Raw genomic sequence first — 27955 nt, 5'->3', positions numbered from 1 at the left:
AGCGCCAGATCCCACGTTGCATTCACTGTGTAAATCCCCATTCATTTTGAGTACATAGAATTGAATGGGGCATTTTCGATGCTTTTACTGCAGCGCTAATTGGGCTGCAGCACATTCGCCGAAAATGGGCAGAAAATCGGTGCATTCACCTCCAGCTCATCTTGGATGTCATTTTAAAGTGGGCGGAGATGCATTGCAAGACATAAAAACAAGGTGTTTAAGTTCCCTTTTGGCTTGCTATATTGCTACAGCAGATTTTCCAAAGGATTTTAAGGCGTGCAAGAGGGGAATTTGATTCTGGCTCGTACTTCCCACTCTTCCCGTAAATCCTCTCCATTTTACACCCATGTGATTTTCATGCTGCTTTAATGCTGAAGGATTCCAATAAAATAGCACCCTCTAAAAGCAAGTGGATTCCACCATAAGAACTCATTGTGAATACTGCCTGCAAAGGATACTTTGTAGGCGGCATTGACAATTTTACAAAACAGAGCAATAATGGAGATAATACACGATTTTGCCTGCTTCTAATATGCACCTTTGAACTCTGCCATGTAAATGTTCACAAGTGAATATTAGGGCTTAAACGCACAGAAGTGCTAAAGTTGGCAGTCACCTGCACCTGCCACCCCTTTTTTAAACAAAAAAAATTATGCTCTGTAAGTATGATGTTGTTAATACAACACTTTTTGTGTAGCACATTAGTATTGTACATACATGTTTCTATTTATGTATTTGTATTTATTGTGCATTTGTTAGGTGCTTATACAACAAGTATGTGTTTCAAAGCGTCCACATGGCGACAGGGAGGGAACATGGAATTGAAAAAAAAACTATGTATACACAAGAAGGAGATGAACATACTATTGGCCCTGATTCATGAAATTATTCGCGTGTAAAACTGGGTTTTGCGTGCCATTCTGCCCACAAATCCCTGTTTGATGAATCGGGATTTGAGGGCCGAATGGCACGCACATTCCTGTTTTACACGGAAATAACTCCATGAATCAGGGCCTAAGCCTTGTGAGTATTCAGAACGTACAAATGCAGCGAGAGAAGGAGGTAGATGGAATGGGGGTAAGTGTTGGAGTGTCCTTGCTAGTGGATGAACAGCAGGTGTAAGCAGTGCTTAATTTGTAAAAAAATAAGTGCCAGTGCCCAAAAAATATTGGCCCCAAAATGCCAGGCGTGGCTCCGCATTCAGCGTGGGCACGGCGCCGCCCTCAGCGCGGGCGGGCCGGCCGTGCCAGTTCAGTGCTAGACCTACCTAGATCGGTCCACCACCAGCCCATCACACTGCTGCTGCTCCATGTCACATGTTTGGCGCTGCAGCAACTGCTGGCAGAGGCTAGTAGTGGGATGGATGGGGAAGGGCACACATGGGTTGAGAAAGTATAATGCTTTAAAGTTGGAAAATACTGGTTATGGTAGGTGTAGTGGTTCCAGCATTCCGGCAAACCCAGATGCAAAAGAGTGCATTTGAACACACTTCTAAGTTCTAGACCACACTTGTTAGACGTCTGGACCATACTTTCTGTCCTCGAAGTGATAACGCATTTGATAAAATTGTTGCAAACCTGTGGATGTTATATTATTTGTCAATTTTGTAGAATTACCCCCCACCGCCCAGCCCACCCCCTCCCACCGCCCTGTTTCCCAAATGGCTCTGAGTGGAGCTGCGTTGCAATCATTGTCCCGGGACTCAGGATAGCTCAGCAGTAATGTGCTGGATTGGAAGCAAGACAACACGAATCAACACAGGTTCGATCCCCAACCCCTCGCTTAGAAACCTCTGTGTATTAAGCGCGTTATAAATACGCAACTAAGACATGCTCCTCCTGTAACTGCGCCTCGATTCCCCTGGGCTGTATGAGCGCTTTAAAAATGCAAATAAATAAAAAAGCATTCTGTTTCAGTCACTGTTGCACTGTATTTGTCTCTACCCCTTCTGCCCCATCTGACAGTCTGTTAAAGTACACCAAGTATTGTTAATTGGTTACCTCAGGAAGAGCACCCTCCCCTCAGCCCGTACCTCAGTCACCTCATCCAGGTGTTTTGTGTAATCAATTTACTCTCAAGCCCTTATCAGTCATCACATCTCATAAATGCATCCCCCTTCACCCTTCCTTCAAGCATGAGCATGGTGATGTATAACTTGGAAAAAGTCATTTCTGCAAGACATTGTTCTGCAATCAACAGCCTGTGCTACTTCTGTTTTAGGGCCTCTTTCCACCTTAACACATATTAAAAAAACGAAATATGTTTTGTCACCCAATATGCAGGAGCCAGAGGAGAATGCATATTCAGATATCTCCTTCCCACTGACATGTTCTTGGCATACTTCACTAAACTATGGGGTGTAACAGACACCCGCCTCTATCTGAGGATTCCTATCTGAGGATTGTATGTGCTCTCATTCGGAGCACATGCTCGGAGCGTATTGTACCCAGGTTAAGGGGCCACATCTGGTGTATAAACCACACATCAGGATAGAAAACATGCTCTGGAATTATGTAAAAAAAAAAAACAGTGAAAGACGGTTGAGAATTATACACGAATACTCAACTAGTGCTTTTATTTATGATGACAGATTAGTGGGTACGTACACCATGTTTATCCCCATCTAGTTTCCATGTGTGCATCTTTGCCTGAAATGACATTTCAGAAGTTTGTCTTTGCATGGGCTTTTTTCGAGAAGTACAGTCGGTTCGGTTTCGGCCCAATACATTTACCGTTCCGGACCGGGTCCCCTCGCTGAAGCTCGTTTGTGAACTAATGAGGCTGATAACATTAAAAGGAAGAACGGAAACACCCAGGCAAAAATTCACAGTTCATGTTTCGCTTAGATGAATGCTATCCAGGGTCGGACTGAGGCATACAATTGTCTCGAGTCGGGCTCGGCACCAATGAAAAAGTGGCCAAAGTTCCAAACGACATTTCATTCCTTTTGTGACAGACTAGTGGACCCACGCTGCTGGCCATGCCTGCCCGGTCCTGGGCCTTGCCCTGCCTTGCCTCAATCACGTAGACTACCTTCCGTGGGGCCGCCACCACCACGACCATGCTGAACCTGATGTTGACAAAAATAGGTGCGCGGCCAGCGGCCCCACAGAAGGTAAGATTTTAACAGAAAAAACTTATATTTGGGCAGCTGGGGCCCATCACTCTCGAAGTGATGGGCCACAGCCGCTACTCAAAATAAGTTATTTCTTTAAAAACCTACCTTCCGTGGGGTGGGGCCCCAGCCATCGGCCCCACGGAAGGTCAGGTTTTCACAGAAAAAAGTAAAAAATGTACTTTTGGGCACAATCCATGGGCCCGGCCGCCCGCGGCAGAGTCATCCGACTCAGTCTGTGGCAGCCGGCAGCCCCTGGTCATAGAAATTGGCCTGGGCCTGTCACTGACTGCAGTCAGCAGCACACTGCACACAGGTCACACAGCCAGAAGCCCGAGTGTGGATGGCTCCCGGGTGGGTCCTGACTCCTGGGCAGTCGGGACACCACCAGGGGGCCGTGCTGCCACCGGGCCCCGACCTGGGCCTTGCCTGATCACTTGACTGTGACAGGCTCAGGCTGCACCGCACGCAACAAGTGACATACCTGCTTTGCCTGCTAGGACTTGGTTTCCTGTCAAGGCCTCAGGGTGGGAGGGGGGGCTGGTGCGCATACTGGCACCCGCACAAATGAAAAAGCAGGCAGATGGGGCCCCAGGAAGCAACTAGGCTGCACCACGCAAGGCAGACTCTCTCTCTCACAAGTCAGGACCGACGACGCCACGCCTCTACACCTTCACTTCACAGTAACTCGTGAAATGAAGGTGGCGCCACGCTGCCTCCTGTGGCAACAACAACGCATCACCATGTAATTTCACTGGCTCCGAAGAACAGCCAATGAAAACTGCACATTCTGTGTTACTATACAGAATGTATCAAATACTGCATAGTAACAACAGAATGGTAGTTTTCATTGGCTGTTGTTTGTAACAGTTTGTTGTTCATTGCTATTGCTGGCCCCTCCCAGACTCAGCCAGCCATGGCCTGCAACCTGCAAGCACGAGAGAGATTGAGATCAGAATGACAAATCCCAATGATTTATAATCGATGCAAAGCGAAGTGGAAGAACAAACAAAGCAATTGCATGTGCGCTAGCCCCACATGAGTTCCGGTGCCCAAAAAAGAGTGCCGGTGTTGGCCATTGGCAACCACCCACACAAATTAAGCACTGGGTGTAAGTGCCAAATAAAGTAAGTGCATGGGAGCATAGAGCTGAAATAAGTGCAGACCTACAATGGTGTAGACCAGTGGGTGCTGAGCCAAGTGCTGTGTGTGAGCAGAAAATGAGGCGATTATGTGTTGGAGGTCAGAGCCTCGAGTAAACATAAGGGCCCTGGTCACCAATCACAGCGACTGAGTTTAGAAGGTGAGGGAAGAAGGGAAGGAGGAAGTGAAAAGGAAAGTCTTGAGGAGCTTCTGGAATTTGAGGAGGTCTGGCTCGAGACAAAGAGGAAGGGGGAGGGTGTTTTATGATAAAGCAGCTTTGGGCTAAGGTCCTTGATTGCTGTTATCGAGTTTGAGCTGAGAGTTGATTTTAGGGGAAGAGCCATGTTTTCAGTAATTTGCAGGAAGACATGAGGTCCTCAGTGAATTGGATGAGGGGTGGAAGTGAATTCCACACAGTAGGGGCAAGGGCTGAGAATGATGATCCACCTAACCTGACTGAGTTGGTTTTTGGTATGACTAGGAGGCTGGTAGAGCTTGATCTTAGAGTGCGTGGAGGAGGATAGGGTTTTAGTTTGTCTTGAAGATATTGAGGTCCGGTTTTATTCATTGCTCGTTGAGAGATGCATAAGGTTTTGAAGTTAACCTTTCGGGCAACCGAAAGCCAGTGCAGAGTTTTGAGGGCTGGGGAGATGTGATCTCTTGGGCCAAGTGCTAGTAGCAGTTTGGCTAGGGCGTTGTGTGCTCTTTGTAGTTTAGTCAGTTGGTACGAATGGACTCCAAGGTAGAGGGGGTTAGCATAGTCCAGTCTTGACATAACAATTGATTGGACCGCAGAGAGTCTTTTGAGAAAGGAGAGGTATGGAAAAATGTGCCTAAGAGTTTTAAGGTGGTAGTGGCAGGACTTGGAGACGTTGTTGAGAGGGTTAGGTCTGAGTATAGGGTGCATCCAAGGTTTTTTACTGAATTTGAGGGTGACAGAGAGTTGCCCATGGCAGATGGCCAGGGTAGCGGGTGCGGAAGAAGTTTGGTGTTGCCACATACCATGATTTCTGTTTTGGAGGGGTTTAGCAAGAGGTGGTTTGTGGTCATCCAGTGATCTATGTCGAGGAGGCACGAAGCGAAGTCAGGTTGGCAGTTGGGTTTTGAATTCAGGAGTTTTAGGATTAGTTGTATGTCATCAGCATAGTTATAGCACAGGATATTGTGCGAGCGGATTATTCGTGGGAGGGTGGACATATAGAGGTCAAACAGGAGGGCTGATAGGCATGCTCCTTGTGGAACTCCAATGTTGACTGGTCGGGTGTGGGAATCATAGGTGGAGAGTAGGGTTATTTGGTTCCTATTGTCGAGGAAGGATGCTATTCTTTTGATAGGGCTTTGAGAGCGTTGTACCAAGTCAGATATTAGGCCATCATGTTGCCCCTCATACCATCTGACTCTCTAGAAGCCGCCCACCCCTCTCCTCCCCACCACCTGGTACAGCTGAACCACTCCTCTGTGCCCCTCTGTATCCAACCCCTGTTGTATATCTGTTCTGTTGTATACCTCTTAAAGCACTCCATTATGTATCTGTATTGTTGTATACCAATGTAAAGAGCTCTATTGCTTCTGGAAAGCTAGGACTGTGGTCAATAAATACAATAATAATAATAATAGCAAGAAGAAGAAGAAGAAGAAGAAGAAGAAGAAGAAGAAGAAGAAGAAGAAGAAGAAGAAGAAGAAAAAGAAGAAGAAGGGAAGAAGAAGATGCACTGTGATCTGTACCAGGATTTTTTGTTGCATTTCTGTGAATGTGAACTAGTGTACCACATCGCTTTTTTGTGCGTCATGTAAGTAAAATTTACTTAAAAGTGTTAACAATGGAAAAAGCAGTTTGGTAGTAGTGTTTCCATAACAATTCACTCCAGTTCTGTTATCAGATTTAAATGGGCCAGCTGTCACCATACATGCCATCCATAAACAATCAACTGAAGCAAAAAGCACCAGAATAATGCCTTATTTTGTGCCCATGTTTAAACATAAAGGGGCAAATTCATGGAATTATCGGCGCAGAAAATAGGGTACTTGTGCGCAACTGAGTGCAAATCCACCTTTGTCGATTTATGGAATTGAATGCATGGTAGTTTTCCTGGACTTGAGTGGGGTTCGTGCTGGCTCTGCAAGTCTGTGCAAGCCATCAAGGGCCTTGCGGGCGACTCCAAGCAGAGGGTTGGCGTGGCATGCAGTGAGGGCTGGGAAAGGGGCAGAATCCTTTCCTTAGATGCTACCACAACTCTCCTTTCTAAATTGAGTTGCTATACATACAAGCATACAAATAAATTTGCATCACTTTTTTAAGTACCATAACACTGGGTATGTGCATTTATGCAATGAGTCTGTCTCTGAAGAGTGCACACTCGTATCCATATATTTATTATGTATCAGTCGTGCAATATTTATATGGAGGCCGACTCTCTCGTTTTTATTTGCTAGGGCTGTCTCATTTGAGTGCAAAATCTTATCCCTTATGGACTCAGGTATGCATGTATTCGATCATGCAACGTCTCAGCTGGGAAATGGCCACACAATTCATTCATATGACCCGCCATCCGAGGGCAGGCGTAAATACAGTTGCGTGTAGGATTTTCAGAGTGCAGGTGGTTTTGCATGTCGGATTTTGGGGTGTGTGTACTCAATCGGGGTTCCAATGTAACTTAGGGGTGTACGTAAGCAGTGTAGCAGGGTTCAGGAACGTTTTAAATGGGTTTGCACGCAGATTTCCTGAGGTATTGCAGAGTTACGATTTTTTATATGCATGTTGTTGGGGTGCCGGATACAGTTGCGGGTGCCCCCACGCAGGGTCCCCGAGTCACAGGCCTGTTTATGGGGGACCCCATGCACTGTTTGAAGGGTGTGTGTATATGAATACGGGTGGCACACATTTTTCTTTCTGCGTGGAGGCTCACTCAGTGTCCTTCTCAGACATGCAGCGCTTGCAGGATTTCTGCGTGAAATTCCATGATTCAGTGCCATATTCTAATTCAACTACTTTGACAAGGGTGCACGTATGGTATACAGGTAAGTTCCCTTAAAGAAACAGCACCCCACAAATGGCATAGAGTTTCTCACATACAAAGAACTCACATGAAATGACCCAAAGATTGAATTTTGAATTTATTTAAATTGACGTCAGGATATGCTAAAAGCTCCAGTGTAAAACAATCACTGTATTCATGGAGAACTGAGCCTGCCACACTAAAATAGGATTGACCGCAATATCCAAACATGAAGTTTAGGTGAGGTACAGTGCAGGATTACATTTCAAATGATACAGCTCTATTCCCTGGCAATCATGGAACCGCACAGTCAAAAACACTAAGGACCAAATGTGTCATAAATGTAATTAAGATAGAAGAAGGACATGGCCTGTGTTCAGAAAAATCATTTTTAAAGTGAAAAAGTCAAGTGAACTATCCTGTGACTTTATGGGATGTTGCCCTGTTTTCCAAAGAATATGCAAAAATGACCCCAAATGCATTCACAGATATCCCCAAGAATCTCATAGGGCAGCCTATAATGTAACATGTGCTGAGTGCCCATCTCTTAGGGCATTTGCTCAAGAGCTCAAGTGCGCTTTTGGACAACTTGGTCAGCCTGCCAATAGCGAAAGTTGAGATTTCAAAACTATATTCTTCCATGCCCTTCCAAAATAAGTAGTGACTCAGTTTATTTATGACTTTGATGGCTCAAAAAGCCTTGAGTGGATCATCATCCCAGCTCTGAGTATTTATGAATTACAGAACCCAACCTTTCTGAAAAAGAAAGAAAAGAACCCCAGACAAAAGGCTGCTTCAGCTGCCATTTAGATAGGTTAGCTGAGGTGTAAGTACTCCTAAATAGCACTTAGAGAAAGGGGACAAAGACTTATTCCATAGCTATTAAGGATCTTAACAGGCAGATAACACCCTCTGTAAAAAGCCGGCCAACTAGTCCTCCAACTGGCATGCAACACAATCCAACAAAACACAAGCCTTACATCAGGCCTTAATTTTTAGGTATTATGCCCAGTGTTTGAAAATGAGATTCAATGAGCTCCTGGGTGTCGGGAAACACCCAATAGGCAGGACTTACCGCAGGGGAACCAGGAGCTAACAGAGACCCTCTTCTACTTGTTTGTCCATTTTGTATGAACCATTGTGTTTAAAATGTATATTAGATGTGCTCTAAGTCTTCTTTATTAATGTTATCAAACACTCAAAGTTAATGTCACATTTACATGTTTGGAAGGCACGAGTTGGCCCTAGGAGCCAAAAATAGCTCCTGATAGTGTAGTTGTTGGATTCTAGGTTCTACTATGCTGCTATGCTAGAAGCAGGAGCGAAATAGTTTCCAACTCTCTTCAATTTGGACCCCGTAGGCCTATCCTGGGCTACAAATATATTCAGCCTTCATAGATAACTAATCATAACCCAAGTGTAGGTTTTCAAGGAAATCCAAACATCACACTAAAACAAATCCCAGAAAAATGCCCTCCTTTTCCTGCTATGTTCCAGGATATCAGATCCCAGTACCAGAATGAGTGGGGTGTGGGGAGTTGTGGAACCAAATGCCATTCCCCTAAAATAAAGTGAGATCATGGAAATTGCTTCAATATAGAGAATGGGAGGTATTGTTCAAAAGAGTTTTCTGCTTCTTACTCACTGCCATGATGGAAAGAATGGCCCTGCAAAATGTGAATAGTTATCTGCTTATCTGAGAGACATTTTTCAAATAAGAAAAACAGAATTCATCAAACTGTAACCATCTGTGTGGTCTTTGAGGATGATTCCAGAAACCGTGTTGATGCTAGGGACATGCAAACACATGCACATGGAAGTTGGAACGTTTGCTACATCTAAAAGCACAAGGGACAGACATTTAGAGGGTCTTTTACCAGCAAAAATAATCCAGCCGTTCCCAGGACATTTATTGGAGCATTATAACATAAATTAACAATTCCAGGGTGTAATCACTGTTCCATGAATGTTCCTGGGTCCAAGCACGAAGAATACAAATGTGCTGTTGTATTATAACAATATTTCTTTTGTTTTCAATAATTGTATTTTGCAAAATATTTAATTTGACTAAAATAATGTGAAGTTTAATGACGAAAATAATCATTATTTGAAGTTCTAGTGCATCTTGTCATCCATTGTATTTAACTTTTAAAAACAAGGCATGCATGTTTAACTTGAAATGAGGCATGCCTGTGCAAGTTCCTGGAGTTGGCTTGGAGAAACAAGCCCCAACCAGCAATGCCCATCACAAGATACAGAGAACGAAAGCTGTCACATCCATCAATTTCAGGCCCCTAAAATAAAATCCATTCAACTGAAGACACAGTACTGCTGCAAAGGAAAATGAAAATAGCATGCACATGTACTAATGTCGTAAAAGAGCATTAATGTGTGATGCATTGCCATTTGCACCTGCCGGTCGAAATCAGCATTTATACTTCTTGCCAAACTGAATAGAAAGTGTACGTGTTGTATTCTAACCCACATGTATAATAAAATAAACATTGTTAACTTTAGCAGAGAGGTCTCTAAAAAATGGGAACAAATTCCAATGTATGCATAAAAAGTATGCCTTAAAAGCATATACAATTTCTGTAGTGTATTGTGGAAAAGAATATCAATAAGTTTGAAAAATAGTTATCTCTGTGAATATACATCACACATGGAGACAGACAGCATTGTAAATTGTTCCTTTCTGACATATAAATTAAAAAGTTATCTGGTATAAAAGAAATGGCTTTTCATAGGAGAACTCCAAATAGTCCGATAGTGCTGTCCACGGTATATTCGATCCTCAGAATAGAAGAGGATGCAGAATGGGAGGCAAGGGGAATCCTAATCTGGCCAGGACAAACATAACTTATTACATTAAAATGGCACTTTTCTATTTGAAATTGAATGCAAGTGAGATTTCATTTCTTTAAAGCCCAATGCATTTTTGTATTTGAAAGTACAGTTGAAACCTGAAAGCATTTTTCACAACTTAGATACTGATTGCTTTTGTAAAATGAAGCACCATTTAAAATAGAATCTGTGGATCCTGCCAGCATAGAATCACATGGACCATATACTGTCATCATAGAACACTGTTGGTTGAGGAGCATCATTTGTCACTGGTAAAAGGTTTTGTGAAAGGTAGAGAATGTATTCTATTCACAGAAAATCATGAAAAGTGTAAAACCCATGCATCACCTATCCTGAAATGCACAGAAAGCCTATATGTAATGTGAAAGGGCTAGAGTGCTTTCATATTGTACCTTTTATTGGAGAATATTACATCTCCATCCAAAAATATTTACATCTGGAGGCAAATGTATAGAAATAGATTGAAAGCTAAACATACATAGATAGATTTAAAGCTACATAAACACATAGGTTGGAAGCTACACACACATTCATTAAAGCTACACAGACATACTCTTAGATTGAAAGCTGCACATACACATATACATTGAAAGATGCACATACACACATGTATATTGAAAGTTGCGTATGCATGATCAGAGAAGACTGCACACACATGTAAGAATCCCGTGCATCACACTTGATATTTGATATAGAAAAAGTACTCCCATAAATGGTGAGTGTCATGCTGGAAAATGAAGACTGTCTTTTGAGAAATGTAATATCTCATGTTGGAATGATTGGTGAGATTAAGAATTTTGAGAGACATTTACTAGCAAGAAATAGAAAATCTACATTAATTGTGAATATGAAAATCAGAAATGATATCTCTTACGACCCAGCAATTATGATTTATATTTTTTCATTTGTGATCTTCAGCATACACCTGCTGGTAATCAGGTGTTTTGAATCCATCACATCTAGTCCAGATCCCCATCTATCTGCTGAATAATTCTCTGGTTGAACTTGATCCCCACTGGAGGTCTGCCTCAGATAGAATTTCAGTTTATTTCCCTTCAATGTGGGCAACTGGTGGCTAGTTGGAGGAAGATTATTTGACAAAGGTTATGTGGTTGTCTCTTCTCTATGATGATATTTCACAGGTACCATAGTGATGTCTGGGAATTAAATGTTCTGAAAATAAATCTCCACTTGTTCAGGATGTTTGTCAATCAAATGGCAGGTGCCATTGAAACTGACATAGTTGGCTCTTCTTTTTAATTTGACTGAGTGGAAAGTTAGTGTCCAGAGGACTTTTTTTCACACTACCTATCCTATCTAGCTATCTAGCCTCTGAAAATGAATAGGTTTCCAGTAAAACATGAATACTCTTAGGAGCCATGACTATCATCGGGCGGGTGAGTCTCTGTCACCCTATTTTGATTTGTACTTCAGTAACCCATCTACTGGGATTTCCTTTTAATCACAATACAGTAGTTCCCCAAAGAGAGGTTTAAGGGTAATGCAGAGATATTTAATTCAATGAAGGTAATGAACCAGTTATTTCCAATATTTGTTTAGCTCAAGAAAGAAGATTTGTCAGTAAAGGATTTCGTAGGCAATCATATAAGGGTTAGAAAATGTCCACCTTTCATCGGATGGCTACATCGGAATCTGGACTTGATGCATTTAATGGATTTAAAGCTCATGATTACCGCCAGGTGGATGATGGACATCAAAATTGTAAAAACAAATATACATCATAATTGCTGGGTCGTAAGAGATGTTATTTCTGATGTACATATTGTTAATGACATATTACTTGAAATCACAGTGAATTTGGATCTTGTTAACAACAAAGACTAATCCAGGATACGGTGATACCTGATGGACGTCTATGATCATGAAAAAACATTTAGGTCAATTTAATTGCTGACTTATTTTGCCTTACGCAGTTCTTCTTGACCCATACATGCTACCCGAAAAAAACTAAAGAGAAGTGCAGGGACAGTGCAAGCAAATCTATATGATTACTGCAACCCCATCACTATGACCCTGAAATTGCAGTTTCATTTTTTTTATTCGACCCCCTTTACACCACATATATATGCAGACACAGACCCCCTTGTAACACTCCCTACTTGCATTATATACCATTACACCCCCACATATATATGTGGTGTAAAGGGGGTTGAAATAAACAAAAAGCCAACATTTTCTGAGGTTGCCGTGATGGAAGCACAGTAATGGTGTAATCCTGTGCAAACACTAGGCAAACTAGGCCACTGCCTAAGTACTGGTCAGCAGAGGGTTCGAAAGAGCTGGGTTTTCCCTCTCTTTCATGAAGCACAAAGAGAGGTAAACCCATCTGATGAAAAGTAGCGCTGGGGCGCTGCTGCAAATCATAGTGTTTACATTTCTAGGATTCTGTACCTTGGCAGTGGTAGAGGGGTTATTGCCTATTGATACATGTTTTTGAGCTGCACAGTACATGGTCTAGCTCACTTAAAAGCACAGAAGCCTAGCTGGAAAAAATGATGATAAAACAACCTGATCAGAACCGGGGTACCCACACAAGGAAAGCCAGCGCTCACAGGAGAAACTTTCTAGAACATTTGGAGGCATAGCAAAGCCCAAGTGAAATGCACCTCACAGGTTGGAACAGGAGAAAGAAGGGTTGACTGAAGGGGTTGTATGCAAGTTTAGCAACAATGAGTTAAAGGGCATTATCCAAATAATCTCGGAATAGGTCAAAGTGTGCTGTGCTTGCAACACAGTTACTCAGTAACATTTTCATTAGCATGAATAACCTAAAAGATATAACTTTAGCCAATGCCGTAAGGGATAACCCTGAATAATTACTCTACAATTGATTCTTGCCGAAATTCCTCTGAATTGGAAGTAATGCATATACATGCATGCAACTTTCAAAGTACTTCATGAATACATTGTTTTTTTTGTGCACACACGCTATTTGAAAGGTAACAGTCTTTGTAACGAACACTGGTTTCAGCCCGATACAGCTGTTTTAGAGAATCCTCTTGACTCAGATTTTACACTAATCATGAACATTATGACCAGAAAGGCTTAAAGATATTTATTAGAGGACTCATCAATACACTGGTGTGGCTTAACCGTATGGACATGGATATAAGTGAATACTAACGTTTTAGATGACTATCTATAGATTACCTTTTGAGCAGAACCTCAGGATTTATAGGGGTCTCCCTCCAATCCGCACACACTCACACATACCAATATTCTCCCTCTATCCTCTACACCAACAAACAATAGAATACAGCTATACCCCTCAATCAATTCAGTCTAGCTGCACACATACCCACACACCTCCATGAACACCTCAACGGTCTTAATAACGCAACTATAAACCATGAAAATGGTTTATAGTTGCGCACATAACCTCAGACACAAGCTCCAACACCACCAGAAGGCAGATACTGAGGTCAATTGACCTTGCTGCTACATTATACTGATCTCACATGACCACTGCACCATGACTAGCATTAGAATACAGCTATACACCGCGTATGCCGCATTGGCTGCAAGCATACTGAGTCCACGCAAGCACTATTTACTACCCTACTCTCTCCAGTGACCTGGACTATGATGCCCGAGGGCAGTCAACCCACAGTGCTTTAAGAACATGCTACTGGCATATAAGGCGCTATTCAAATGCCCAATAACATAACATATCTTGACATCCCCATACATAATCTAAATTAATCTAGCTGTATGGAATGTTGATTATTTTAAAGACCAAACCACTGCCTTGATAAAGCCCCGCAGGGCAAAACTCATGGCCACGTAGTCGGAAATTAAGCTTGTAGTGTAGATGGATTTCATTTTTGAAGAGCTTTCTTTGAATGATTGTGTCACTTTACCAACAATCATGCACACGATTGCGTAAAAACTGTTTACGTTGACCTGTTAGAAATGTTTTACGTGGTAAATGTATCACCAGTAAACGTTTACATCAGTTGTAGTTTATTCTGGTATAAAGCACCTGCATTGGGTGGAATCTCACTTTTTAATAAAGTTCTTTGTTTCTGCATGAATTCATAGCTGCAAACATTATCTAGTATTGCTTGGAACGTTAACAAAGATTCCAAAATAAATGTACTGTACTGAACCATAGCGGTCAAGCCTTGCTGTCTTTGCCAGTATATTTATATCCAGTACAGGTTATAAATCCAATAAAAGCATGATGGCTGATACTCTGTGCATGTTGAGGGTAAATGCATAGCTCTTAATCTGTCAAAGTTGCATGTGGGTCTTCTGATGTTAAAATGATAGTCAAACTTTAAACTTACAGTGAGATGTATTAAACAAACTAAACATGTTGGAAGGTCATTCTAAGAATTTCATGATGGATAAAAATCCATGGCCCTCCCAACTCATGTCACTTAAAAGCAAGACAGAGGAAGTAATAATTCACTGCGGGTGCTATTGAACATAGAGGATGCTGATGGCCCATTGCCTGCAGTGCACTTGCACATTCTCGAGCCAAGTTGATCTACCCTGCAGTATTAGGACTTCCTCCCTGGATGCCTCCTTCCACTACCTTGGATACCTCCATGGACATCCTGAGATTGGCTAGTGGGAATAATTGGTATAGTTGTCAGTGGAGACTTCTTTAAATAAGCAAGTGTATGCACCTGTGTGTATTTTTTTTACAGTCCAGCAATAGCTATTTTTATCACCCCATCTTCTTGACCTGGCCCTTACACACCACACAGGTAAGTCTGCTAATGAGCTATTGATGATACAGAGTACTGAAAGCAGGCGTGTTTTCACAGTGTTGCCATTGCACCTACACCACTCCCCTCCTAGAACACTTCTACTGGGAAACGCTGATGATTGGGTCAGAGGGTCATATGAAAGAAGAGCTTGCCACATGCATGGGGGATAGTTAAACTTGCACTATCACTGCCTATGCTGTGCAGGTTGACTGCTGAGCTAGCCCTGGCTCTGACCATGCTACACCAGTACTAGTTAAGGAGGAATCCCTGCACTGTCCTTGCACATGCATACCTGTTGCAGGTTGAGGGAAGTTTGCACAGATCCTGTTTGTGCCATAAATGTACCAATTTGGGAGATGTGTGCACAGGCGGTAATCAGCTGCTCTGCCAATGCTGTGCATATTTGTGAGTGAAATGTAGAGTGGCCCTCACATACTGTGCCAGTACCTGTTTGCACAAGACCTGCACTGACCCTGCCCATGCTGTGCCCTTTTGGGAAGGAAGCTTGCAGTGACCCTACACATAGTGTATCTATTTGTGAGGGAAGGTTGCCTGGCCCGACCCTTGCTGTCCATGTACTCATATGTTAGGAAACATGTGAGAGAAGCTGGCTCTTGTTGTATAAATGTGGTATTTGTTTGAGAAGGAATCTTGCACAAGCCCTTTCAATTCTGTATGTATAGTTGGTTGTTTTGGATGCCTGTAGTGACCCTGCACATGCTGTACCTGTTTGTGGAAAGCGTCCACTGTCCCTGTCCATGCGGTTCTAATGGAGTTGAGCTTGCAATAGCCTGGTCTATGTTGTACCTGTTTCAGCCTGTTCTGGTCCTGCCTATGCTGTGCAGGTAACTGTTCCATTTGTGTTGGAAGCTTGTGCTGGTCCTATGTGTATAGTAACTGTCTGTGCTACATTTGTGAGGAAAGTGTATACTTTTGGAAACATTGCAGCACTGACTCCTGAATTGTGACTTATGGGGGCCTGTGTGGAAATTTGGACCTGCTACTTCCCATGCATTGCCCATTTGGTGTGTGATAGTAGCTTGCAGGGCTGCTGACCATGATGTTATCTGTCCAGTATGTGATGAAACCTTCCATTGCTGCTCCCTACACGGTTACTGCTATTTGTGTAACAGTCACTTTCACTGATACCCATATGGTACCTTTCCTGTATGTCAGGGAGGTTTCAAATTCGGATGCATTTGTACTATTTTATGTGTGTGAATAAAGATTGCACTGTGTGTGCCAGTCCTGTACCTGTTTAGTTAGTTATGGAAGTGGTGCGGCACACATTAATGAAATAAAATTATTGAATTTACATTGCAAACTACCTTTTTGAGATGTTTGTGATAAATTGGACATTTTAAAGAAGATTGGGGCAGTACAATGGGTTTAAAATCCCAGATGCACAGTCTACTAAAGCTCACATTTAGAAAACCTGGTAGAAGCAGAGCCTTCACCACATCTTCACTCCATCTCATGGCAGAATGGCCAGGAGACAGAGCTATTGTCCCCTTTTTTACTATCTGCCCATAATGGTAGCCCATTAGCAGTCGTCAGCCTGGTTAAAGACGTTTCACCACAGGGATTACCTGAAACACCAGATGAAGCTTTGAGGAAATAGAGGTGGTTAAATTCTATAGCTATTTGGGGCTGTTATTTTTCAATGATAGTAGCCCGGATTGAAGGCGCTGGCTCACTCCTGTTCTCATCTCCTTTGCTGAGAGGAATTCCCTCCACTCACCTGTGTATGTAATCAAGCAAAGAGTATTACTCTGCCATCCCTGATACTTGGATATAGGATGTGAGGGAGAAATCACCACCCATAACTAGTGGTGGTGGTAGCAAAGCTACTGAGAGGCATTAAAAGCCTGTTCACATTCAGTGACTTCAGCAGTGTTTTTTGCCACCCTCCTTAGTGGTAGCTTAAGGGCTGCTATAAGAGACAGGGCAGGAGCAGAGATGCAGCAAGCAATGTCAGTGGTAGTTCAACCTTCAAGTCGGGGGTGCTCACAGAGAGCCAGTGGGGTTGGTTGGAGGAAGTGATATCCTTCTTCCAACAACTTTTAAATAGACACCTACGTTATGTAAATAAAGTGGCTCACATTGACCAGAAAACTGCCTCACAGAGGTACACATGGGTGTGTGTGTGTGTGTGCGTGCGTTTTTCTTTTCTTTTTTTAAATCTGTTATTTATAATGTGCTTAATACCGAAGAGGTTTCTATCTGAATCGTCTTGCTTGTAAGATGAATGTGTTGCCACTGAGCTATAAAACCCAAGGGGTCAAGCCTGGTGAAAGTGAAAACAGGGAGGCAAACTGATTTAACAGAAACTTGCACTCATCCTGCTGTTCAGATGTCAGATTAGAAGGGAGATTAACTCCTTCTATCTTCTCATCTAAAGGTTGGCCTCTGAGTAGGTCAGGTAGAGGTTCACTCTCCTCCTCCTCTTGAGCTGAAGCTAGAAGCAAAGCTCCCACTTCTGGTCTCGAGACATATGCCTTCAAAAAGTTGGCGTGAAAGACTCTGGGAGCCTCCTTAGGTCTGCCTAAATCCACCAGATAGTTCACCTCTCCAAGTTTTCCCACAACCTTGAAGGGTCCTATCCATGTGTCCTTTAAAGCCCCTCTGCCTTGTTGGCACCATAACTAGTACAAGCTGTTCTGGAGTAAACTCAACCATATTGGACTTCTGGTCATGCCAATGTTTAACCAGAGGCTGACCAGCTTTTAAGTTATCACTAGCTTCTGCCATCATGTGTAACATTCTCCTCCAGAGACCTATTACATAGTCAGTCACTCTGACTGGCTTGGGGGAAGGAGCACTCTCCAACCCCTCCTTAATCAGGGCCAATGGACCTCTGACTGGATGGCCATAGAGAAGTTCAAAGGGACTGTATCCAACTCCCACCTGAGGGACTTCACTATAAGCAAAGAGAAGGCATTGCAGTAAAAGGTCCCACTTTCTTTTAAGGGGTTCCTCTAAAGCACCTATCATGCTCTTCATAGTATAGTTAAACCTCTCTACCAATCAATTTGGCTGTGGATGGTAGGCTGTAGAGAACTTGTAAGTGATACCACTGTTTTTCCACATGGCTTGCATATAGTGGGACATACAATTGGATCCCTTGTTGGATATCACTTCCTTAGGAAACCCTACTCTGGTAAAAATACCAAGTAGAGCCTTAGCCACAGCCTGAGCCGTAACAGTCCTCATAGGTATTGCTTCAGGATACCTAGAAGCATGGTCTACTACAACCAGGATAAACCTGTTTCCTTAAGATGTGGGAGGGTCAATGGGACCAACAATGTCAATGCCCACCCTCTTGAAAGGAACTCCCACCACTGGGAGAGGCACCAAGGTTGACACATTCTTGTCTCCACTCTTGCAGGAGGTTTGGCAAGTGTGACAGCTCCTACATATTTGTCAACTTCTGAACCCATTTTAGGCCAGTAGAAGTATAAAGAGAGCCTTTTCTTGGTCTTTTTTAAACTCAAAAGACCAGCCAAAGGTATCTCATGGCCCAACTGTAGGAATTGGAGTCTGTTTTCTAGGGGCACTACACATCGTTTACAGTCCCCAGGGATAGACTCAGTCGGTTCACTGTAGAAGAGCCCATCTTCCCAGTGCAACCTATGCTTCCCAGGCTCTTGCCCATCGAGCTGAGAAGCTGTCTGTAGGCAAAGACCTTCAAAAGTAGGACACTCTCTTTGTCCTCTGCCCTGTTGGGTCCACCTTCTGCCAGTAAAGACTGCAGCTCAGGATGGTCAATAGGATCCAGATCTCCAACTAAACTTATGTCTTCTTCCAGGTCGGACTCTTCAGAAGCTGGTTCAACCACACAGGGTTGTACCTCACACTCAGCCTCAGCAGGTGGAGGAGTCACAGGTGTGAATTTGCACAATCTTGGAGTTGTCCTGGTTGGTAGCACAGGGGTGCTATCTGCTTTCTTTGTGGGGGTATTGGGGTTCCCCTTTGCCTCTCTCTTTCCTGAAATAGCTGTGAGCAATTCCTGTGGACTGGGGGTGATAGCTTTCTCTATCAATTCCCCCGGAGAGCCTCTCAAGGTCCTCTCCCTCGCAGGCCTAGTGAGCTCCTGTTTCCTTTTACTGGGAGGCCTGGGGGTACTATACACAACTCCAAGAGTTTTCGGGTCATTACCCGACTGGACTCTCCCAGGCACTTCACTCTGAACACTAACATGTATCTTGACAGTCATGCCATTGCACTGGATGAGAGCTGGTAACTGGGAAGAATTTGCACAGGGCCTCCAGCTAACTTGGTTAGGTGTTTGGGTGCCTTAGAAACATTATCTACCTTGAAAAATGATTCATCAACCACAGTTATGCTGGCTCCAGTGTCTCTGATGGCAGGGGTCTCCTGGTCATTCACAAAAACACTACCTTTATAATACTCTTTAGTATTATCTGGGATGGAATTATAGACATCTAAATTCTGTTGTTCCCACAAACCCAGGGACACTAAAGAAACACTAGCGGAGACTCTCATGGGTTCATCAGCCAGTAGTTTAGTTTAGTTTAGTTTAGTTTATTTATTTATAAAGCGCAGAAACCAGGCCCAGGGGCAATCGGGCGCATACTCTTGAGAACAGGTTACAATAAACAGTAAGTACACAGTACATTTACATAAATATACAGCAATATACAGAAAGAGTACCATTAGCAGATTATAGTACAAGTACAGTGAAAGGGATATAGACATGACCTATAATGCACATGGAAACTGGACTGAGTGAGGGCCTCATGGATAATGGGAGAACAGCCAGGTTTTGGCGTTGTTCTTGAAGGATTGGAACGATGGTTCCGTTCTGATAGGAGTAGACAGAGTGTTGCAAAGTTTGGAGGCTAGGACAGGGAAGCTCACCCCGCCCGCTTTTTGGAGTTTGAATCTAGACAAGGTGAGGCTGTGAGTTTGGGCTGATCTAATGGTTCGAGAGGATGTGTGGAGTGTGAGGCGAGCGGAGAGGTAAGGTGGGGCATTGTTGTTCAGGCATTTGTGAGTCAAGGCTAGCGTTTTCAGGGCAATTCTTTGTTTTAACGGGAACCAACGTAAGTACGATCTGACGGAGGAGATATGGGAGCATCTCAGGATTTTTAAGGCGGCCCTTAAGGCATTATTTTGTACAGTTTGCAATTTATTGAGGTTAGACTGACTGGTCCCTAGGTAGAGAGCACTGCAGTAGTCGATTTTGGCCATGACGAGTGTTCTGGCGAGGGTGATGCAGTTGGTAGAATTTAAGAAGGGTTTACAGGCAGTGATAAGTTTACAAGTGTAGGCAGATGCCGACCTAACTGCATTTGTTTGTCTGTTCAAGGAGAGCGTGGAGTCGAGATAGACGCCTAGAGTCTTAGGGTCGTTGGAGACCTTAATATCGTTGCAGTCGATGGTGAAGGACTTGTAGGTTTGATCTAATTTGTTAAGCCGATGGTTTGATCCTAGAAATAGGAGCTCGGTCTTATCATCGTTAAGGCAAAGTTTGTGATGTGCCATCCAGGCCTGAATGACCAAGTAGACATCGTTAAGGGCTTTAGTGTCAGCTGTGCAATCTCCCATGATAGGGATGAGTATCTGGGCGTAGTTGGTGTAGAAGACACCCAGATTATCAAGCACATCGAAGAGGGGCTTATTGAATACGTTGTACAATGTAGGGGATACACACGAGCCTTGAGGAACGCCACAGTGAATGGGGGAGGGGTCAGCTGAAGACCTAGGTGAGAAGACCCTCATGGGTCTTTTGCTCAGGAATGAATGGATCCAGGCATTGGCAGAGTCAGAGAAGTGGGCTGCAGATTTAAGGTGTTGGCAGAGTATTTGGTGGTTGACCAAATCGAAAGCCGCGGAGAGGTCGAGGAGAAGGAGAAGAGCTAACTTCCCATTGTCCATTTGAGTTTTCAGGTCAATCAAGGCTGATTCCGTGCCGTGTTTAGGACGGAATCCTGATTGTCTTAACACCAGAAGATTGTTTAGTTCGAGGTAATCCTGAATCTGCAGGTAAGCTACGTGATCCAAGATCTTGAGCAGGAATGGGACTGTAGTGATTGATCTGAAGTTAGTTGGGATGTTAGGGTCGAGGGAAGGTTTTTTGAGGAGTGGGATAACCCATGCGTCCTTTAGGTTATCTGGGACAATACCTGTCTTGAAAGAAGCATTTATGAATGCTGTGATGAAAGGGGCTAAATCGTGAGATGCTTCCTTGATAATAGGTGCTGGGCAAGGTCACCTTGGCAATTGGATGGTTTTAAGTTGTTTATGATTCCTTCTACTTCGAGGGTGGTGAGCGGGGAGAAAGAGAAAGGTTTATGAGAGGGATTGGCTTGGTGAGTATTGAATGTGGGTGTGGTCAGTGGTTGGTCAGACTGTAGGGATTTCTGTTTGTCTCTGATTTTAGATTGGAGGGTGGCAATTTTACCCAGGAGTGCTGACTGAATATTTGTGCACCAAGTACTATCTTTGGCACAAGAGTCACGGGGGGCTGCAGGTGTCTCAAGTTCCTTAAGAATATTGAAGAGTTCCTTAGTGTTAGACTGGGCTGACATAATGCGGTTAATGGGCAATAGAGTTGATGGCTGCAAGCACTGACTGTTTGTACATGTCGGCTAGGACGGTGGGGTCTGAGCAAGTGTCAGGAGCATTATTTAAGATGGGAAGGATGAGGGGGAGTAGTTTTTCCGTGGTAATGTTCTTTTTATTTCTAGTGAGGGTGGCTGGGGCATGGGTGGTGAAGCTGCTTCAATACTGAAGGTGATGACGTGGTGGTCAGACCAGATGCAAGGGGCGTTGGAGAGTACGCTGATATTGCAGTTGGTGTCACTGAGCCAGTCAAGGGACCGCCCTTTAATATGGGTGGGTTCCTGTATGTGGTGTGAGAATCCTAAATCTGTTAAGGTATTAGCGAGGTCGAGGGCCGCAGGATCATTAGGGTCTTGGTTTCCTAGATTAAGGTCACTAAGAATGATGGTTTGAGAGTTAGATTTTGCATTGTCAAATACTAAAGCAGAGATGTCATCCACAAAGGATGTGGGTGGACCAGGGGGTCTGTATATTAGGTGGATGGTGACCGTTTGGTTGGCTGAAAGTTGGAGTCTGACAGAGAGTAACTCTGCGGATTCCACCTTAATGCTTGGGATGGTTCTGAGTCCTAATGAGTTTATAGAGATTAATGCAATTCCTCCACCTCTCGAGGTGCGGTCACATCTGATAATTGAGTAATCTGTGGGGATGGCCAGAGAAAGTGCAAGGCCAGATGCCGCCTGTAGCCAGGTCTCAGAGATGGCGATGAAGTCGAGTTCCTGAGTCTTGATAAGATCAGCGATGTCCAGTGCATGGGCAGCTAAGGACCTTGCGTTGATCAGGGCGGCTTTTATTAAACCAACGTTGCTTGTTCAGGCTGTGTTGGTCTGAAGGCGATGGGGCGTAGGTATGGTAGGCGTTTATGGGGGCGGGCTGAGCGTCAGTGTTTTCAGATGTGGGCTCAGGTACATGGGGTGACCCTTCTTGCCCATGAGTCTAGAGCCTAGTCTTTTGTTTCTTAGAGCGATGGAGCAAGGTTGGTTGGGTGAGGGTTTTTTGGCGAAATGGTCAAGCCATAAGGCCAGATCGTTGAGGTAGATGTTGTGGTTTTGCGGTACAGTGCTTGGGTAGGTATCAGCAAGTCTGTAAGTGGAGGCCATGGATGTGGTGTGCAAGATGCTGAGTGCAGCTAGGTTAGATGATGGTAAGTATAATGTCCAGGTAATTGCCCACACTAAGAGTGGTACTTGTAGTAAGGAAAGCAGTGACCTTAGGGAGGACAGGTGTGGTAACATGTTACCGAAATTAGAGAGGAAAAGGGGCACATAGTTAGGGAAGCAGTCGCTGGTTAGAGTTGCAGGTGCTATTTGGCTAGGCAATACAAGCTCAATGCGAGCAGTGCGAGCTCAAGGGTTAAATTGTTTGTACGAGATGGGTGCAGGCAGTCAGGTTAAGACTACTGATTCAATTGTACCAATGCGGCAGTCTAGGCAATGGAGGGTGCATCAAATCAGAGGTACAAGGCAGAGCAAATACCAAGGCTTGCACAAAACGTTGGCATATCAAGCAGGGAGCAATGCAGGATACATGAGGCACACGTCAATTGTAAGGTGCAACAACTTGGGCAGTACAGATACCCTAATGCTAGAAACAAGTGTTGGCAAATCAAATCAATGTCAATTAAAAGGCACGGCAGAGTAAGGCAGGTACCCTAGGGTTAGCGACAGAGTGTGGGCATGTCACGTGAGTAACAGTGCAACAAATGCGGGCATAGATCAAAAAGTGTGGCGCAGCAGGTTAGACATTGAACATTGAACATTATCAAGCAGAAGCAGAATAACAGTAACATAAATCATGATCCTAACAGGTTATAGTCGCGCCATGATTGAAGAAGGTGTCAGAGTAGCTTAGATTAGGTCGTAAGGTAGCTAGGTACATGCCATGCCGAATCCGAGTACATCTAGACTCGAGATATGGTGTGACAGGCAGGCTCGGGCAGTTTAACAGCAGATTCTAATAGGGAACTATAGACACAGCATAAGGACTGGTAAAGCTGTGTGAAGATGTGTGAGCATGCCGAATCCTAAAGCCTATGCAGGTAACAAAGAGGGCTGGTGCAAGTGGAATGTCAGTGTACAGTTCGTGATGGTTCACTGATAGACAAAGGGGAGCTTTTCAGGTATTTGTTTAGCAGAAATCATGGGAAGATCATTGCCGTTCTGAGCAAGAACACAATCATTTCACAGGCGAGCACAGGGCCAATAGCAGAACAGTTTCAAGGCATGCACAGGCAAACAAATGAGGGCGGTGGCGTGGTCATTCAGTGGGCCGGTACAGGCCGGGTGGCAATGTGAATCAAACATAAGCATTGCAGGCAATTTCAGCAAGGAAATGGTGTGATCACTTGGTAGTGAGCAGCATCTGAGGGGGGTAGCCCCTAGTGGCTCAAAGATGCGGTCGAACTATCAGTAATAAATGAAATCAGGCTGGTAGAACAAATGCGCAGACTTAGTACACAGGTGTGCAGGATGCACGTTGCAGCAGCTAAGATAAGTGGCGTATCCGATTATGTTAGCAGAGGAAAGGCAGCATGCCTAGCATCTAGATGAATAGTATTCAGGCTGGCGCAACAGGCAAGATAAAGCTTGTAAGGGCAATATGCACAGAAAGGGCACCCTATACTGCTAAACTAGACAGCGAGTTCATGGGGAGCCATGATGCGTATGAACAATTGTAGCAGTTAAGACGAAAAAAATAGTTAATAGCATCGGTAGTCTTACTATTTCTGGGTGATGAAGACGTTAGTCGGAGGTTCGTAGGAAGAGTCAGCTGTATAGCCATGGGCAGGGATTAGGGCGTTGTGCGGATGGGCATAGTGTCCAGGCGAACGGTGAGTAAGGCTGAGGACAGGCTAGGACAGGAGTCAGCCTTGTTGCACTGGGCCTTAGTGCAAGTGGGCCGGATTCGCCTGCCGGCTCTGGATAAGATGGCTGCAAAAGGACCACCAGCCAATCGGGACTCAGCAGAGTCTGCTGGGGTAGATTAGGCACTGGAAGGCTCAGATGTATTGCGGGCAGCCATCTTTATGTGTGCTGGGCTCCTCATGTAAAGCAATGGTGGACGCATACACACGGTAACGAAAACAGCCAAAAGCACAGCGCCACGAGTCAATTAAGATGCAGGAACAGCACAGGCATCAGGGCAACATAGCTGGAGTATTGTAGTATGAAGAATTCGTTTCAGGCACAGTGAGAAGTGCGCTTACCGAATATGATGCAGAAATTCTGGGTAGGTGAAAGTTTCCACTTGCCATAGGTACTTCTTCCTCTGGGGAGAAAGCTAAGGAGACAGTGTGGATCCCTGAAGGTTTACCCTTACATCTAGGATCCCCTTTCACATGGTCAGTTGACCCACAAACATAACATTTCCCAAATGTTTTGATAAATGGGGGTTAGTTCTGACCTCAATTTGGTTTGGGTCCAGATGGTGTACTAACCTGATTCGATTTCCCTTGTGGCCTACCCTTATTGATTTTTTTTGGGGCCCTCTTTTGGATGGGAGGTATTCGAATTCTCCTTGTTATTTTTCTTTGGCTGTTTTCCCTCATCCTTCTTCTGAGTTGCCTCAGAATCCTTGTGATTAGCCTTGTTGGCAACCCACAAGACAGCAGCCTTAGCTAACTTCTTTGAATCTATTTCCTTAGAATCAGCCAAGTGCTGTCTGAGCTCCGGAGAGCAGGCATTGTAAATTGACTCCAACATAACAAGATTTCTCATACCTTCATAAGTGTTTACTCTGTAACCCTTAACCCAATCTAAAATATCAAGCTTAGCCTCATAGATAACAACAATTTCTTTAGGCATACAGGGTCTCTTAGGACTGGAAGACCTAGAAGACTCTGGGAGAGAAGCATTTCAATAGACAACTTTTTCATTTCTAAGGCATGGTCTATCTCCATTTGTCTGAGCTTAAGTTCTTTATGTTTTTGTTCAGTTTGAGCATTTATACGTTTGAATTCTAAGTCAAGCCTCATCTTTTCTAGAGCAATGAATTCAGGACTGAGTGTAGGACCTGATGGGGTCCCAGTGGACAAAGGTTGAGGTAGTTGAGCAGGTAAAGGAGCAGTAAGGCCTACATTGGGAGCCTCATCTAACTCACCCATAATAACTGACACATTATCATCCTCATCATTTTCCACATTTGCTGGAGGGTTAGGTGTTTCCGACCCATGCTTCAGACTTCGTTTCTCTAACAACCTTTCAATTAATTCTCACTTTTTGCCTTTAACAGACAGATTCCTTTCTTTACACAGATTTTTCAGATTATCCACAGTGTAACGAAGGAGGGTCTCCTGACTGTAGCTTTCTGTATCAGATATCATTAAAATTTGCTTATTTAGGGATGTTTAGTCTTGTGGTTAGTTGATCCAAGGTAATAGCACTCTAAGTGTTATTACTATACGTTATCCTCACCACTGTACACCAGTGTTAGGCAGAACCATATGCAGTATCCTTTGGGAACACCACATACAATTAAGACTACAAGTCTAAGTACAAATTCACCTTTGGTACAAGCCTGTACTACACAGTAAAGTGGTAGCGAAGGCTGAGCAGCCAGACGTATCTCAAGAGTAGTGTGAGCAGTATCAGAAGTTACACAAAGGACAGTAATTACTATTGTTAAAACAAATACTGACTCAAGGTTTCTGAGTAAAAGAATATACATTTATTTACACCACCATTTGTAAAACAGTTCACTAATAGAAAGTAGCAGAAAATCACAATCTTAACCCAATCAATTCTGGACCGGTTAAGCTCAAAACGAAGTGTGAGCAAAATGGCACGGCAGCAATTTAAAAAGGGAGAGAAAGACACGTTTATACACAATCAAACAGCACCAACAAGTAAGTAGGCAGGGGTATCTAGAAAGGCTTACTATAATGAGGATTCAAATCAAGCCAATGTTAAGGTTCAGAGTCTTTGCAGAGGATCACACAGTTCAGAGCAGTTTGCAGTTAAGTCTTTGCCAAGAGTTCGAAACGAAGTTGGTCGAAGGAAAAGTTATTTAAAAGAGTAGAGAAGGACAAGCTCTCGGATTGGTGAAAGATTTAAAACACTTTCACTGCGGTCAGACAAAATGAACAACCGGGTTTGAACAGTACCTTAGAAGAAGAAGAATGCTGTAGCTGAGGCAGAAGTTCCTGGCAGATCCTGCAGGCTCACGGTTCCTGAAGCGACTGTCGAACTGACACGAAGGAGGAAGACTGGAAGGTCCTGCTTTGCCCAGGGAAGAAACCAGCAGCAGTGCAAAGCAACAAATAAAAGGTGAGTTCCTTAAAACCCAAACAGGGTGCGGTCCTCCTGGCTATCTGGTTCACTGCAGCGGTGCGTGCACAGCAAATTCGACCAGGGGAGGGAGGCCTTGCTTGGTGTTTGGCGAACTGGTTGGTCCCACCAGCTCAAGGGAAGAAGATTCCTTGCAGATCTTCTCCTTCGTCGAAGTGTAGGAGATTCGGACCCGCATCAGGCCTTCACCGGGAGGTTCAGTAGTTGCAGCAGTCCTCTTCCTTCAGCTTCTCTTTGGTTCTCTCGATCCAGTGGCGACTCTGCATTCCAAGTCCCAGAGACCTGCTTTTTATGCAGTTTTCCCCCATTCTCACAGCCTGGCTGTCAATCACACAGCTAGGTGGCTGTCCTGGCAGGACAGTCATCTAGCCAATCAAACAAGAGTGCGACTTGGGTCTACAAGGAGACCCTGTGCAGGGGGCCTAAAATCCCTCCCTTACATCCTGTCTACCTAGTCTCTCACGCGCCTAAGGAGGGCTTCTGTGCAGAATCCCACCAAAGGACGGCGAACAAAGGAACCACACCTGGTTTGGCACGCAGGGTAAAACACGAGAAAGACCTTTACAAAAAGAAATGGTGAATAATCCCAGCTGGAACCAAATAAAAGTAAATGGGGTCCAACAGATATAAATTTGAGGCTACTAACTTAGCCTAAAACGGTAACAAGTCTATTTTCATAGACTGCGGTAGGAAAGATATGGTAGATACCACTGCCACCAGCCAAATCTTAAAGAAAGGGGAACGAAACAATGTTCCATGAGAGATACATAAAAAGGGATAACTATTAACCCTTTCCCAGTACTATATGGATGATAGTTTTTACTGGGTCTGTGAATTTAAAAAAGACTAATAAAGTCAATGGCAACTTTACCTGTTCTGGTAGGCAGTATTCAGTCCCAGAAAATGGAGTTTAAGGTGGAAGTCTGAAAAATACAACCCTGTGTCAGTGCACTAAAGGTGCTGTGTGACACACAGTTAAAAGATGATGCCTATGGAGTAGGTGAGGCTCCACAGTCTATGAACACACAAATGTAAAACACACATCAAAACACATGTAAGAGTGGGAAAAAAAGGCTCACACTCTTACCAGGTGAAATAAATAAATCCTAGAAATCCAGCAAAGTTGCTGAGGGACTCAGTAGGTAAGGGAAATGAGCCATTCTGGAGAATTCTCCCTAACACTTATACCTATTACTTTCCCATTGATACACATCATACTTTTCT

This window comes from Ambystoma mexicanum, chromosome 5q (assembly GCF_040938575.1).
Source record: "Ambystoma mexicanum isolate Mex_15411 chromosome 5q, UKY_AmexF1_1, whole genome shotgun sequence".
Lineage (NCBI taxonomy): Eukaryota > Metazoa > Chordata > Amphibia > Caudata > Ambystomatidae > Ambystoma > Ambystoma mexicanum.
This window is presented reverse-complemented; position numbering follows the sequence as displayed.